The sequence below is a fragment of the Solanum stenotomum genome, chromosome 1 (assembly GCF_019186545.1).
Source record: "Solanum stenotomum isolate F172 chromosome 1, ASM1918654v1, whole genome shotgun sequence".
NCBI lineage: Eukaryota > Viridiplantae > Streptophyta > Magnoliopsida > Solanales > Solanaceae > Solanum > Solanum stenotomum.
The window spans coordinates 71,892,422-71,909,073 of record NC_064282.1 but is presented as its reverse complement, the minus strand read 5'-3'; positions in this window follow the sequence as shown (position 1 = coordinate 71,909,073).

The window sequence follows — 16,652 nt, the reverse complement described above, 5'->3', positions numbered from 1 at the left end:
AAGCGGAAAGAATTCGAAAAGGGAATAATCAAGTTTCTTAGGTGATTCAAGCTTTGTTTGAGGTAGGTGATGGTTGTGATTTCATATTGGTTTGATGTATGTTAGTAATTACTTCATTATAATGCATGTATGTATGCGAATTTTGCATTATTGATCACACTAATCGTAAATGAGGATGATTTAATAATTGTATGCCATGAATCATGACTTGATTGTATGATTACGAGAATGTACATTGTGATTGTAATTGTGGATTGTTGAATGGATCGGGTTTTACGTCCCAACACACTAACTTGGATCGAGTGCTACATTTCGGTGCATATACGGGATTGGTTGTCACGTCAGACACACTAACTTGGATCGAGTACCACGTACCGGTACACTAACAGTTTGGGTATGGGTTTCGTGAGAGGACCAATGACTTGGCATGTCTGTATATCTTTGAGATTGTGAAATTATACGATGTTCATAAGTGATAATTGATATTGTATATGTTTGGTGTATGCATGTTTATTATTGTGGTAATGGCTTATATATGTTTCACTTATTGGGATAGCCGTGTGATCCTACTAGTACATTGTGGCTATGTACTGATACTGCACTTGCTCTTTCTTTGTTGAGTACAGGGGATCTTCAGGCGGCTACTGACAGACCTCATTTAGAAGACCAGTGATCGACTCGAATTCAAGGGTGAGCCAGTTCTTCGGGGCAGTAATGAGTTCTCTTTTTGTTTATGTCCACATCTTCGGACTTCGTCTAGTACTTAGATTTTCTTAGGTTTAATTGGGTTGTACCCATTTTCTTTAGATTTATGATCCTTGTTAGAGTTTTGATACATTGACTTTCAGGTTATAGGCTTTAATTTCGCAATCGTTTGTTAGACTTCAAAGTTTATAGGAACTCCCTATTTTTCATTTAGACATTTAAACTTGATTCCATATCTTTAAATGCCTTAGTTTTAAATTAAGTTGTTTAGTTCTTGAGTTAGCTAATTAGTATTAATGGTTCTCCCACCAAAGGGTTAGTGTGGGTGCCAATCATGACAGTCTAAGTCATGACAAAGTTGGTATCAGAGCGCTAGGTTTGTTGATCTTGATGTACCAAAATGAGTCTAGTAGAGTCTTGTAGAATGATATGGAGACGTATGTACTTTTCCTCGAGAGGCTATGATAAGTCCACAAATTGGACTCATTTAAGGCTTTGTTTTAATGGAAATAGTATCCTTGAATGCTTATTTTACCCCAATACCTGATTAAAATGCTGAAGTTTCAGGTATTTGAAGTTTTAGTGGAAGCATGGACACTTAGGCGCAAAACGGAGAAATAGGGCTGAAAAGAACAAGAAATGAAGTCCTGCAGATCGCCGAGTTTAACTTGGCAAGTTGTCAAAACGACATAAGCCACCCTTCTTTCCAGTACGCGAAGCCTTGAAGGAAGTGGATCAAAAGGCGAGAAAAGGAGCAAACGACGAGTCGCCGATCAGTTCCGTGAAGCAATACTGTACCGCCCAATGATCCAAAATGCAAGGATGCTAAAGGCAAGACACTGAAGGCGATGAGCTGACCAAAGGGCAGATCGCCGAGTTCATCTATGATCTCGACTAATGTCGCCGAACAATCCTCCACAGCACAATTTGTGAAAACTATAAATACTATTTAGAGTTGTAGTCCTAGGAGAGATTGGAGTGTGGAACAATTATTATTATTATTTTCACTTTAGAACATATTCTAGCTAATATTTTCTCTCAAGTTTGGAGAGGGTTTTGTGGAGACTTGAAGAAAGGAGTTCTTCTTCCCCAAGTTGGAAGTGGGTCTTCTCTATTCACTTCCCTTTGCTTAATTCAAGGTTTAATCTCTTATACCCAGTTGATTTCATCATCATATTAGGTATAATTTCTTATTTCTTGATGTGTGGCTAAAAACCCCATTCTTGGGGTGTGATGTAGCAAATATGGGTTGATATTCTTGTTGGGTCTTGCTTGGTGATAGGCTAGATGTATGTAAATGGTGATTTCACCTAGTGGTTTTGGTTTAATCTAAAGGGTTTGTAGTTGCAAATACAAAGCCACCCATGTGTTTTCGGCTTGCTCGAGAGGGAGGTCGCGAAACCAAAACCACTAGACTGATGGCCTAAGAAGTGGGTCGACATGAGGTTAAGCCCGAGAGGGTGAGCCCTAGTCCCATATCCTAGCACTCAGCTCAACAGAGTGAGTGAGGTAAGGCGTAGGCTGGTCTTTATACGGTAAATGGGTGTCCGAGAGGAACCCATTTGAAACGGGGTAACTTGCCCGAGAGGGAACTTATTTCCATTTAAAGTATAGCCTAGTCACTATTATCTTGCAAATTTCCTATTGAAAGCATGTACCCAACAATTTATCTCAACTTGTAATGCGGTCACATCCCAAGAACCTTTCCCCATACTTGATTTTCTTGTTTATTTTGTTGTTTTAGCACTTGTTACAAAACCCCCATTTGATATTTGACACTTTCTTATCACCCCCTTTAATTTACTATGTCTTTTATCACAAACGTCTTTAACTACGACTAACTTGAATGAAATTCTAATTGGTTATTAATTCTCAAAAACTGCTCCCTTGGGACACGACCCCAACCCTCGGTTGGGTTACTATATTATCGACGATCGTAGACACTCATATCGTAGGATAGTGTCGTTGGTCACGATAAGCATCAGGCTACAAGACTTTAGGAAACCTCTATGTTTTCTCTTATCTCCTTTAGTGCTATAACTAGATTCCAATTGGTATATGGCGATCTGAATTGGTATCTAACCTCCTTCACTGTTCTATCTGCAGATGGTTAACATTTAGTTCTTGAAATTGAAACCGCCTGTGTTCCATGGTTTTGAGAGTGAGGACGCTTATGAGTTCATCCTAGATTGTTCTGAAAGGCTTCATAAGTTGGGAATTGTCCATCAGCATAGAGTAAAGTTTGTGACCTTCCAACTTCAGGGCAAGGCTAAGTAGTGGTGGAGAGCTTATGTGGAATGCAGATCTTCAGCTTTACCCCCACTCAGTTAGACCCAGTTTCATGCTCTGTTCTTGGAAAAGTATGTGCCCCGAATCTTGAGATATAGCAAGAAAGATGAGTTCGTGGCTTTGGAGCAAGGTGGTATGTGTGTGGCTGCTTATGAGGCAAAGTTACATGCTTTGTTGAGATATGCTACGCAATTGGTGACTACTGAGGAAGAGAGGATCCGCCTATTTGTTAAGGGACTAAATTCATATGACCTCTGCAGGAAAAAAGCTTCGATGAAGGTAACAAATTTTGTGAAGAAAGTGGAGGGGTTAGGCGAGACGGTCAGGCTAAGGCATTGGCTAAGAAGGATAAGAATACATGTAACTTTCAGGGTTCTTACTGCAGAGGTTCAAGGAGACCGACACTTGCAAACTAGCCAATTCAGTGAGCTATGCCTGCTTCTACATGTAATTGCTCGGGAACTCCACCTCAGAATTTGATTCAGGATAGCCAAGGAGCCACACCTTCGGCGGGCAGCAGGCCATCTTTTGATCGCACTTGTTATAATTGTGGAGAACCTGGGCATATGAAGAGAGATTATACCCACCCGCGTATGATGGATTTTGTGTAGCAGCAGTCTAGAGTAATGGTACTCGTGGAAAATGGTAATAATGGTTGAGGGCGTCCACAAGGTGGGCAAGGAGGAACTCAGTGAGGTCGGGGAAATGGTAACGCAAGTAGAGGTACAGTGCAACTAGGCAGGGAAGTCGCTCGTCATGATGGCAGGTCTCAGTGTTATGCCTTTCCGGGCTAGACCGAGGCGGAGGCGTCTGACACAGTGATCTCATGTACTATTCTTTTTTGTGACCAGATGGCTAATGTGTTATTTGATCCGGGTTCTATTAATTATTATATGTCCGTGCGATTTGCTTCAGAGTTTGATATGATTTGTGATATACTTTATGCCCCCATCCATGTTTCTACCCCCGTTGGAGAGTTTTTCATAGTAACCCATGTCTATCGTGCTTGTCCTATCTTGTTTATGGGTTTTCAGACTTGGGCTGATTTGGTTATTTTGGATATGACTGACTTTGATATAATCTTAGGCATGACTTGGTTGTCCCTCTATTATGTTATGTTGAATTGTAACACTAAATCTGTGACTCTAGAGATTTTGAGTAGGAAAAAGTTAGAGTGGGAAGGGGTGTACAAACCTAAGCCAGCTAAGGTCATATCCTCCATTTGGGCTAGGAAACTGGTAGGGCAGATTTGTTTGGCTTAGTTGGCTCATATTCGGGATGAAGTTGAATCTCCCTCTATTGAGTCTATCCCTATGGTGTCAGAATTTAGAGAAGTGTTACCTACTGATTTTTCGGGTATGCCTTCGGATAGAGATATAGACTTCTGCATTGATTTAGAACCTGGTACCTATCCTATTTCCAACCCTCCGTATCGCATGGCTCCGGTAGAGATAAGAGAGCTTAAGGCTCAAATCCAAGAACTACTTGATAAGGGTTTCATCTATCCTAGTGCTTCCCCGTGGGGTGCTCCTGTCTTGTTTGTTAAGTAAAAGGATGGTAGTATGAGGATGTGTATAGATTACTGGCAATTGAATAAGGTCACCATTCGAAACAAGTACCCATTGCCTCGAATAGATGATCTTTATGACCAATTGTAAAGTGCGTCAGTTTTCTCTAAGATTGATCTAAGTTCTGGTTACCATCAGTTAAACATTAGGCCTGAGGATGTGCCTAAGACGGCATTTAGAACCTGATATGGGCACTACGAGTTTCTAGTTATGTCGTTTGGGTTGACAAATGCGCATGCAGCTTTCATGAGTTTGATGAATGGTGTGTTCAAACCCTCCCTTGATTCGTTTGTTATAGTATTTATTGATGACATTTTGGTTTACTTGAAAAGTGAGGAAGAGCATGCCGACCATCTTCGTATTGTTTTGGGTGTTCTTGGGAAACAAACAAAAGTTGTATGAGAAATTTTCTAAGTGTGAATTTTGGTTTACTTTGGTTGCCTTTTTGGGGAATGTAGTTTCAAAAGAAGAGGTAATGGTAGATCCCCAAAGATTGAAGAGGTTAAGAATTGGGTTTGGCCTAGCTCTGTGACTGAAGTTAGGAGTTTTGTGGGGATCGCTAGCTACTATCATTGATTTGTGAAGAACTTTGCTTTTATCACCATGCATCTTACTAGATTGACCAAGAAAGAGGTACCCTTTGAGTGGACTGAAAAGTGTGATGAGAGCTTTCAAAAGCTCAAGACTCTTTTAACCATAACACCTATTCTAGCACTACATGTGGAAAGTAAGGATTTTATTGCTTATTGTGATGCTTCCCATTCGGATCTGGGTGTTGTGTTAATACATGATAAGAATGTTAGAGATTATGCATCGCTCTAGTTGAAGGTGCATAAGAGGAATTAACCCACACATGATTTAGAGTTGGCAGCGGTAGTGTTTGCTCTTAAGATCTGGCGACATTACCTATATGGTGCCAAGTGTGAGGTGTTTACTGATCATCGTAGCTTGCAGCATGTTTTCACTCAAAATGATATGAATTTGAGATAGAGAAGGTGGATGGAGTTACTTAAGGATTATGATGTGACCATATAGTATCATCCATGCAAGGCTAATGTGGTGGCAGACGCATTAAGTCAAAAGGCAGTGAGTATAAGTTATCTAGCTTGCTTGAGTGCATCCAAGCGACCTTTGGCTAAGGAAATTCAAACCTTGGAATCTAAGTTCATGCAGCTGGCCATCTCAGAGAAAGGTGGGGTGTTAGCTAGCATTGAGGTAAGGGTCACGTTCATTAAGGAGATCAAGGCCAAACAGTTTGAGGATGAGAGTTTGAAAGAGCTCAGAAATAAAATAGTGTCAGGCAAGGCACAAGAGACCTCTCTTGATGCGGAAGGAGTTCTCAGTTTTAAAGGAAGGATTTGTGTTCCTCGAATAGATGACTTGATCCAGAAATTATTGACAGAATCTCATAGTTCGCGGTATTCTATCCATCTGGGTGTGACCAAGATGTATCGAGATTTGAAGCAAACATATTGGTGGTCGGGCATGAAGAAAAATATAGTAGAGTTTGTGGGTAAGTGTAAAAATTGCCAACAAGTAAAATATGAGCATCAAAGGCTGGCAGGGTTGCTTCAGAGAATGCCAATTCCGGAATGAAAGTGGGAAAGAATAGCTATGGATTTTGTGGTTAGCCTTCCCAAGAATTTGGGGAAGTTTAATTCTATTTGGGTAGTGGTTGACAGATTGACTAAGTCAGCCCATTTTATTTCGATCAGAATAGATTATAATGCTCAACAATTGGCTAAGGTTTATGAGAAAAGATAGTAAGGTTGCACGGGGTGCCCCTTTCTATCATCTCAGACCGTGGTACGCATTTTACCTCCATGTTTTGGAGGAAGTTACATGATGAATTGGGCACACAACTCACTTTTAGTACAGCTTTTCATCCGCAGATGGACGGGCAGTCGAAAAGGACTATCCAAGTGTTAGAGGACATGTTGAGGGAATATGTGACTGACTTTGGAGGGCATTAGGATAAGTTCATATCGTTGCGTGAGTTCTCCTATAATAATAGTTATCACTCCAGTAATAATATGGCACCATTTTAGGCACTCTATGGATGGGGATGTAGATCACTCATAGGATGGTTTGAGGCAAGAGATGTGAAACATTTAGGGGTCGATTTAGTGAAGGATGCTCAAGATAAAGTGAGGAGTATTCAAGCTAAGCATTTAGCAGCCCAAAATAGACAAAAGAAGTATCCAGACCATAAGGTAAGAGACATGGCATTCCAGACTAGTGAGAAAGTTCTTCTTAAGGTACCACCCATGAAAGGGGTAATGAGATTCGGCAAGAAGGGCAAGCTTAGTCCCCGATACATTGGTCCCTTTGAGGTCCTTGATTGTGTAGAGCCAGTGGCTTATAGACTGTCTTTACCTCCTAACATATCGAGATTTCATCCGATATTTCATGTGTCCATGTTGAATATATATATCATGGAGATGGGGATTATATCATAAAATGGGACTCTGTTCTGTTAGACAAAGACCTTCAGTATGAGGAGGAACCGATTGCAATTCTTGATCGAGATGTCCGGAAGCTGAGGACCAAAGAGATTTATTCCGTGAAAGTTCAATGGAAGCATCTTCCAGTTGAGGAAGCTACATGGGAAATTGAGAAGGACATGCGAGACAAATATCCCAGTTGTTCGTCGATTCAAGTAATACTCTACTCTCACTTTGACCATTTTTCCTAAATTGTCACTCGGGGATGAGTGATGGGTAAATTAGTATCTATTGTAACGGCATGTTCCCATCGTTATATAAAGCCAACAAGGAAATATTTTGGTCTGGAAAACTTTTTGGTAGTAACTTGAAATTTCCCAATCTAGTCCAGATTTGGACGAAATCGAAGTCAGTGAGGTCTAGCGAAATTTGAAAACAAATGGGAGATCTAATTATGAATTTAATCATATGAGTAGATAGCTAAGACGTTAAGGAACCTGTACGACTTTACAGAATTAAATTCGGGAGAGTAGAACTCCCAAAACTAATCTTAGCGTGAAAGAGTATTTTTTGAGTGTCATGGGATGAAGGTGTGTTGTGAAATGGGAGTTTGAAACTCTTAAATTATCTCACTGTTTCAGTGCAAGCCGCCAAGGCGGGATTTTCCCTCCAGGGCGGGGTTGTTGTAGCGAGGTGAGGACCGATGTGGAGGGACAGACGCGACTTAAGTCGGAAATAAACCCCAAAAATATTTTATTCTGCAATTTTTTACCTTGAGAGATGAGAGATAAGGAACGACCCAGGGGTATTTTTTGAAGGTTTTCCACCTCTTCTAGCACCAAAGGTAAGGTTTTTACTCCCCGAATCCATTTTTTATCTGTAGAACTTAGTTTCTTAGATAATTATCAATGGAGGAGGGTTTTGATCTGAGATTTATGGTGGAAAAATCCCTAATCTAGGTAGGGGGATCAAGGGTTCGACCTAAGGTGGATATTATTGATTATAGTCTGGGCAATTAGGTCTTGTTTATTGATCCTCGTGTTATATTGATTGTTTGTAGATCAAGAACAAACGAAAAGAATCCGAAAAGGGTATTTTCTAAGTGTCATGGAATGAAGGTCTGTTGTGAAATGGGGGTTTGAAACTCTTAAATTAGCTCACTATTTCCGTGCAAACCGCCAAGGCGGGATTTTCCCGCCAGGGTAGGTCTGTTGTAGTGATGTGAGGACCGCTGTGGCGGGACAGATGCGACTTAAGNAGATAATTATCAATGGAGGAGGGTTTTGATCTGAGATTTATGGTGGAAAAATCCCTAATCTAGGTAGGGGGATCAAGGGTTCGACCTAAGGTGGATATTATTGATTATAGTCTGGGCAATTAGGTCTTGTTTATTGATCCTCGTGTTATATTGATTGTTTGTAGACCAAGAACAAACGAAAAGAATCCGGAAAGGGTATTTTCTAAGTGTCATGGGATGAAGGTCTGTTGTGAAATGGGAGTTTGAAACTCTTAAATTAGCTCACTATTTCCGTGCAAACCGCCAAGGCGGGATTTTCCCGCCAGGGTAGGTCTGTTGTAGCGATGGGAGGACCGCTGTGGCGGGACAGACGCGACTTAAGTCAGAAATAAACCCCAAAAATGTTTTATTCTGCAATTTTCGACCTTGAGAGCTAAGGAACAACCCAGGGGTATTTCTTGAAGGTTTTCCACCTCTTCTAGCACCAAAGTTAAGGTTTATAATCCTCGAATCTATTTGTTGATACGTAGAACTTAGTTTCTTAGGTAATTATCGATGAGGGAAGGTTTTGATCTGGGATTTATGGTGGAAAAATCCCTAATCTAGGTAGGGGGATCAAGGGTTTGACCTAAGGTGTATATTATTGATTATAGTCCGAGTAATTAGGTTTTGTTTATTGATCCTCGTGTTATATTGATTGTTTGTAGACCAAGAACAAGCAGAAAGAATTCGGAAAGGGAATAATCAAGTTTCTTAGGGGATTCAAGCTTTGTTTGAGGTAAGTGATGGTTGTGATTTCATATTGGTTTGATGTATGTTAGTAATTACTTCATTATAATGCATATATGTATGCGAATTTTGCATTATTAATCACACTAATCGTAAATGAGGATGATTTAATAATTGTATGCCATGAATCATGACTTGATTGTATGATTACGAGAATGTACATTGTGATTGTAATTGTGGATTGTTGAATGGATCGGGTTTTACGTCCCAACACACTAACTTGGATCGAGTGCTACATTTCGGTGCATATACGGGATTGGTTGTCGCGTTAGACACACTAACTTGGATCGAGTACCACGTACCGGTACACTAACAGTTTGGGTATGGGTTCCGTGAGAGGACCAATNTTGTATGCCATGAATCATGACTTGATTGTATGATTACGAGAATGTACATTGTGATTGTAATTGTGGATTGTTGAATGGATCGGGTTTTACGTCCCAACACACTAACTTGGATCGAGTGCTACATTTCGGTGCATATACGGGATTGGTTGTCACGTTAGACACACTAACTTGGATCGAGTACCACGTACCGGTACACTAACAGTTTGGGTATGGGTTCCGTGAGAGGACCAATGACTTGGCATGTCTGTATATCTTTGAGATTGTGAAATTATACGATGTTCGTAAGTGATAATTGATATTGTATATGTTTGGTGTATGCATGTTTATTATTGTGGTAATGACTTATATATGTTTCACTTATTGGGATAGCCGTGTGATCCTACTAGTACATTGTGGTTATGTACTGATACTGCACTTGCTCTTTCTTTGTTGAGTACAAGGGATCTTCAGGCGGCTACTGACAGACCTCATTTAGAAGACCAGTGATCGACTCGAATTCAAGGGTGAGCCAGTTCTTCCGAGCAGTAATGAGTTCTCTTATTGTTTATGTCCACATCTTCGGACTTAGACTAGTACTTAGATTTTCTTATGTTTAATTGGGTTGTACCCATTTTCTTTAGATTTATGATCCTTGTTAGAGTTTTGATACATTGACTTTCAGGTTATAAGCTTTAATTTCGCAATCGTTTGATAGACTTCGGAGTTTATGGGAACTCCTTATTTTTCCTTTAGACATTTAAACCTACTTCTGTATCTTTAAATGCCTTGGTTTTAAATTAAGTTTTTTAGTTCTTGAGTTAGCTAATTAGTATTAATGGTTCTCCCACCGGAGGGTTAGTGTGAGTGTCAATCACGAAAGTCTGGATCGTGACATTCCATGTCGGAGGACTTCCCTTTTCCTTTAAGTTTACTTGTTTAGGGTGTCATGGGTCTTGTCCCAACATCCATATTAAACTGTAGAGGCTCCATAGATTGATAGAGTTGAGGAGTCTCTCAGTATTCACTTTTCCTTGAGACCTTTTGCAAACTATTATACCTACATTATTGAGTATTTTTACTGACAGTTTGAGTTGGGTATTAACTTTGAGTTAGAGTGTTCTAAATTATGTGTCTAAGTCTATTATCGCTTAAGTAAGTCTTTCGCTAAGTAGTCAGCCAGACCAAGGGTTGCTTGGGAACTAGTAATGGTTCTCGCGTGCCGGCCATGTCCGGGTGTAGGCTCGGGGCGTGACAAACTTGTATTAGAACACAGGGTTCAAGATTCCTAAGGTGTCTATGAAGTTGTGTCTAGTAGAGTCCTTTTTATCGGTGTGAAGAGAACCAGCATACGTTTGGAGAACTTTTTCCTCATCTGACATAAGTTTAGAGAACTTTACCTTGTTTGACATAAATTCTATAAGTATAAGTTATGTCTCTTATAACATAATTGTATGGGTTCTGGAACTAAGCTATGTAAGGTGTAGCTTGTGGTTCTGTACTAAACTTATGTGTTAGGTAGGAATCAATGATATACATTGATATGTCTTGTAAAACATAACTTGTATTATATTATGATACAAACATATAAACTTATATCAAATTTTTTTATGTCAAGGATATTTTTAATCTTTATTTTTTGTTACTTAAAATACTGAAATGCAAAAATTAAAGATGGATTAATTACTTGAGTGGATCCCTTTTAAAAAATAATTACTTATTTTAAATATACTCTTTAATTATTAGCATTTATAGCAATATATAATAATAATAACATATATTTTATTAGATTTGTCTTTCTCTTTTGCCTCTTTCTCCTTTTTCTCTTTCGCTTTTTTAATTTTTATCTCTCTTTCTCGGTCTTTCTCCCTTGTTTTCTTTTTATTGTTCTTTCTCACTTGCTTTCTTTCTTGCTTTTTTTTTTTTTTGCTCTTTCTCCTCTTTCTCTTGCTTTTTTCCCTTTCTTTCTCTCTCTACTTTCTTTCGTAGAGTAGTCAATGATTCGTAGACTGAATAAAATTTATATCAATAATTAATTAATTAGACAAGTAATTTAATCGTAACAAATCAAGAGACATAACAAATTACAAAATGAATTAAACTTGAATTAAAAATGTATTCTACATATATTAAAGTTAAATTAGAAGAGAATTAATTATGAATGCAAAATGTAGCAAACGAAAGAGCATTCTATGATCTTTAAACTAAATGAATATGTAACAATAATGAATTTAATAAGTGATTCAATCGTAAAAAATCAATCAATAAATTGTAAAATAAATTAAAATTGTATTTAAAAGTGTATTACACAAATATTAAAGTTGAATTAGAAGAGAGAATTAAGCATGAATAGAAAACGTAACTCATGAAAGACCAGACAGTGATCTATAGAGTATATTAAACTTCTTTCAATAATGAATTAAGCAAGTAATCCAATAGTAACAAATAAATCAAAAAATTGCAAAATAAATTAAATTTGCTTTAAAATTGTATTACACAATATTAAAGTTGAATTAGAAGAGGGAATTAAGAATGAATGAAAAACGTAACTAACGAAAGATAAGACATCGATATATAAACTGAATTAAACTTATATTATTCATGAATAAAACTTATATTATGTGTGTCTTATAAATTATTTTGATTTGGATCACTAAGAAATGAGTGATGGATGCAATATGTATTATAAATGTATTGCTCATGAATAAAATTTATATTATTTGTGTCTTATAAATTATTTTGATTTATCACTAAGAAAATGAGTGACGATTGCAATATGTATTAAAAATGTAATGTGGATGTCTTATAATTATATTATTAGTGTGTTACCTAAATTATTCTTGTTGGTGTCACTAGGAAAGGAGTGAAGTGTGCAGTATGTATTATAAATGTACTATTCATGAATAAAACATGTATTACATATATCTTATAAATTATTTTGATTTGTGTCACTAAGAAAAAGAGCAACGTTTGCAATATGTATTAAAAAAGATCAATTATTTGTGTGGATCTCTTTTAAAAAATAATTACTTAGTTTAAATATATTCTTTAATTATTATCATTTATAGCAATATATAATAATAATAATATATATTTTATTAGATTTGTCTTTCTCTTTTGCCTTTTTCTCCTTTATCTCTCTCGCTTTTTTAACTTTTATCTCTCTTTCTAGACCTTTCTTCCTTTTTTCTTATGTTGTTCTTTCTCCCTTGTTTTCTTTCTATTATTCTTTCTCACTTGCTTTCTTTCTGTTGGTTTTCCTTTTTGTTTATCTTTCTCTTATTTTTTTCCCTTTATTTCTCTCTCTACTTTTTTTCGTAGAGTAATCAATGATTCGTAGACTGAATAAAATTTATATCAATAATTAATTAATTAGACAAGTATATTAACAAATCAAGATACATAATAAATTGTAAAATGAACTAAACTTAAATTAAAAATGTATTCCACACATATTAAAGTTGAATTAGAAGAGAATTAAACATGAATGCAAATGTTGCAAACGAAAGAGCATTCTATGATCTGTAAATTGAATGAATTTGTATCAATAATGAATTTAACAAGTAATTCAGCAAAAAAAATCAACAAATAAATTGCAAAATGAATTAAAATTGTATTTAAAAGTGTATTACTCAAATATTAAAGTTGAATTAGAAGAGAGCATTAGGCATGAATTGAAAATATAACTAATGAAAGGCCAGGCAGTGATCTATAGAGTATATTCAACTTCTTTCAATAATGAATTAAACAAGTAATTCAATAGTAACAAATAAATAAAAAAATTGCAAAACAAATTAAATTTGCTTTAAAATTGTATTACGCAATATTAAAGTTGAATTAGAATAGAGAATTAAGAATGAATGAAAAACGTAACTAACGAAAGATAAGACATCGATATATAAACTAAATTAAACTTATATTATTCATGAATAAAACTTATTATATGTATCTTGTAAATTATTTTGATTTGTATCACTAAGAAATGAGTGATGGTTGCAATATGTATTATAAATGTATTGCTCATGAATAAAACTTATAGTATATGTGTCTTATAAATTATTTTGATTTATCACTAAGAAAATGAGTGACGGTAACAATATGTATTAAAAATGTAATATGGATGTCTTATAAACGTATTATTAATGTGGACCTAAATTATTCTTGTTGGTGTCACTAAGAAAGGAATGAAGTGTGCAGTATGTATTATAAATGTACTATTCATGAATAAAACATGTATTACATATATCTTATAAACTATTTTGATTTGTGTCACTAAGAAAAAGAGCGACGTTTGCATTATGTATTAAAAAAGATTAATTACTTGTATGGATCTCTTTTAAAAAATAATTACTTATTTTAAATATACTCTTTAATTATTACCATTTATAGCAATATATTATAATACTATATATTTTATTAGATTTGTCTTTCTCTTTTGCCTCTTTCTCTTTTATCTCTCTCGCTTTTTTAACTTTTATCTCTCTTTCTCGATCTTTCTCCTTTTTTTCTTATGTTGTTCTTTCTCCCTTGCTTTCTTTCTGTTGTTCTTTCTCACTTGCTTTCTTTCAGTTGTTTTTTTCTTTTTGTTTCTCTTTCTCTTGTTTTTTTCCCTTTATTTCTCTCTCTACTTTTTTTCGTAGAGTAGTCAATGATTCGTAGACTGAATAAAATTTATATCAATAATTAATTAATTAGACAAGTAGATTTAATCATAACAAATCAAGATACATAATAAATTATAAAATGAACTAAACTTGAATTAAAAATGTATTCCACACATATTAAAGTTGAATTAGAAGAGAATTAAACATGAATGCAAAATGTAGCAAACAAAAGAGCATTCTATGATCTGTAAATTGAATGAATTTGTATCAATAATGAATTTAACAAGTAATTCAATCGTAAAAAATCAAACAATAAATTGAAAAATGAATTAAAAGTGTATTACACAAATATTAAAGTTGAATTAGAAGAAAGAATTAAGCATGAATTGAAAATGTAACTAATGAAAGATAAGACATCGATATATAAACTGAATTAAACTTATATTATTCATGAATAAAACTTATATTATGTGTGTCTTATAAATTATTTTGATTTGGATCACTAAGAAATGAGTGATGGTTGCAATATGTATTATAAATGTATTGCTCATGAATAAAATTTATATTATTTGTGTCTTATAAATTATTTTGATTTATCACTAAGAAAATGAGTGACGATTGCAATATGTATTAAAAATGTAATGTGGATGTCTTATAATTGTATTATTAGTGTGTTACCTAAATTATTCTTGTTGGTGTCACTAGGAAAGGAGTGAAGTGTGCAGTATGTATTATAAATGTACTATTCATGAATGAAACATGTATTACATATATCTTATAAACTATTTTGATTTGTGTCACTATGAAAAAGAACGACGTTTGCAATTTGTATTAATAATGTATTGTGCATGTATCATAAATGTATTATAAGTGTATTACCTAAATTATTTTAATTGATATCATTAAAAAGGGAGTGAAACTTGCAATATGTATTATAGATGTAGGATGTATTGTTCATGATTTTAATTTAGTTATGAAACATATCTAATACAACTTTAATATAAACGAGATAAGTTCCGTGAACTTCATCTTTTTTGAGCTTCAATCTAATTTTTCTCTTAAAATCAATTCTAAACTTAACCAAATTTAATAACCCGGAAGGTCATTTTTAGAAATTTTAACAAAATTATCGTTTTACCCATCTCGATAGGTTCTCCGAGTCATTTTTGATCAGTTTGTGAAGTTAATTTGAAAATTTTTGAACTATTTGTTAATTACAATTGTTTAGTTGACGCTGATTTTAAATAATTAATTTTATCTGGTGGCAAATGGGCTAAGTCCATAAATTATTTAATACCTTAAGTCGGACCCATATATGAAATTATTGGGTCATAATTTAAGAGGAAAAAGAAAGAGTCAGATTGGAACTCCCAAACTTTAGTTGCGGCGTCGATAGTGTTATGTGTGTGCTTCAGGTATAGTAATTTCTAGCCTAGTTCACTTCGTTACTGTTGGAAGTTCCTTCTGCTGCCAGAGTTAGTGGAGAAATATGGTGGTAAATTAATGGAAATGTAATGATTAGTTAATTATTGGGCAAGAAAAGTTTTTACATCTTATTTCATATTAATGACTTTAATTTCATACTGCTTTGAATACTTGCAGAGTTTAGTGGAGCAATTTTTATGATTTTAAATTTTCTTTTACGGTTAGCACTTAAATCTTTTAAGTTCACACAAATTATAATTTTAGTTCAAAAAGATGACTGCACTCCGTTGGAAAATAAAGGGACTTACCTACAATTTTCTTGTTAATTTTATTGGGATTCGTGAGCTTTTCATAGTTAATCTGGTTTAATATTTTGAAATAAGTAATTAAATATTATGTGTATTATATTATATGAGTATCATAATAATTATGTCATAAGGAGGAAGTAAGACTTAATACTAGACTTGAAATTCAGGAAATATGAGATTTGATCTATTGGTTGGAATCAAGATTTAGAAACTTTATTATAAAAATACGGGTGAGTTTTGGGTCTAAGCTAGACATATAATAATATGAGTGTTGTTAGATTCAAAATTTTATTGTGATTATTTATTTGAATAGATTGAATTGATTTAGAAGTTCAACGAAAGTGGAAGGCTCAAGTCCCGGAATGATTATTCGACTATTTGAGGCAAGTGAATTTCTAAATCTTTGTTAAGTATATATAATCGTGTATTTTCTCATGGTATGTGTTGGGGAATAATGAGACTTGGTGATGAGTTGACTTATTGAATAATTCTAATAATGAAAAAGAGGTAACAAAAGGCTATGTGATTATTTAAATGAAAATTTGAGAATATTTATTTAAGTGAAAATTTGAAAGAAGAAGAATAAAATAAAATAAAAAGAAGAGGACGAAGATAAAAAATGACAGAGAAGGAGACGATGAAGAATTAAAAAAAAAAAAAAAGAGGAGGAAGAGGAAAAAGGGCATAGAAAGAGGCAAGTGACCGTACAATTTTCTTAATTTCAAAAAAATGTTACATTTAGTTAGAAAAATTATATTGTCATAGATGGAAAAAATGTTATATTTAGGGTGTTTCCTAGAAAATATTTTTTCTGAAAAACAAATAAATTTTTGATTTATTTTCTCATTTTGGTTATTGAGTAGAAAATATTAATTTTTAGTGTTTGATTTATGAATGAAAAATATTTTTGAGAAATATCTTTTATTTTTACTAGAGTAGAAAATAATTTTTGAAATTGAA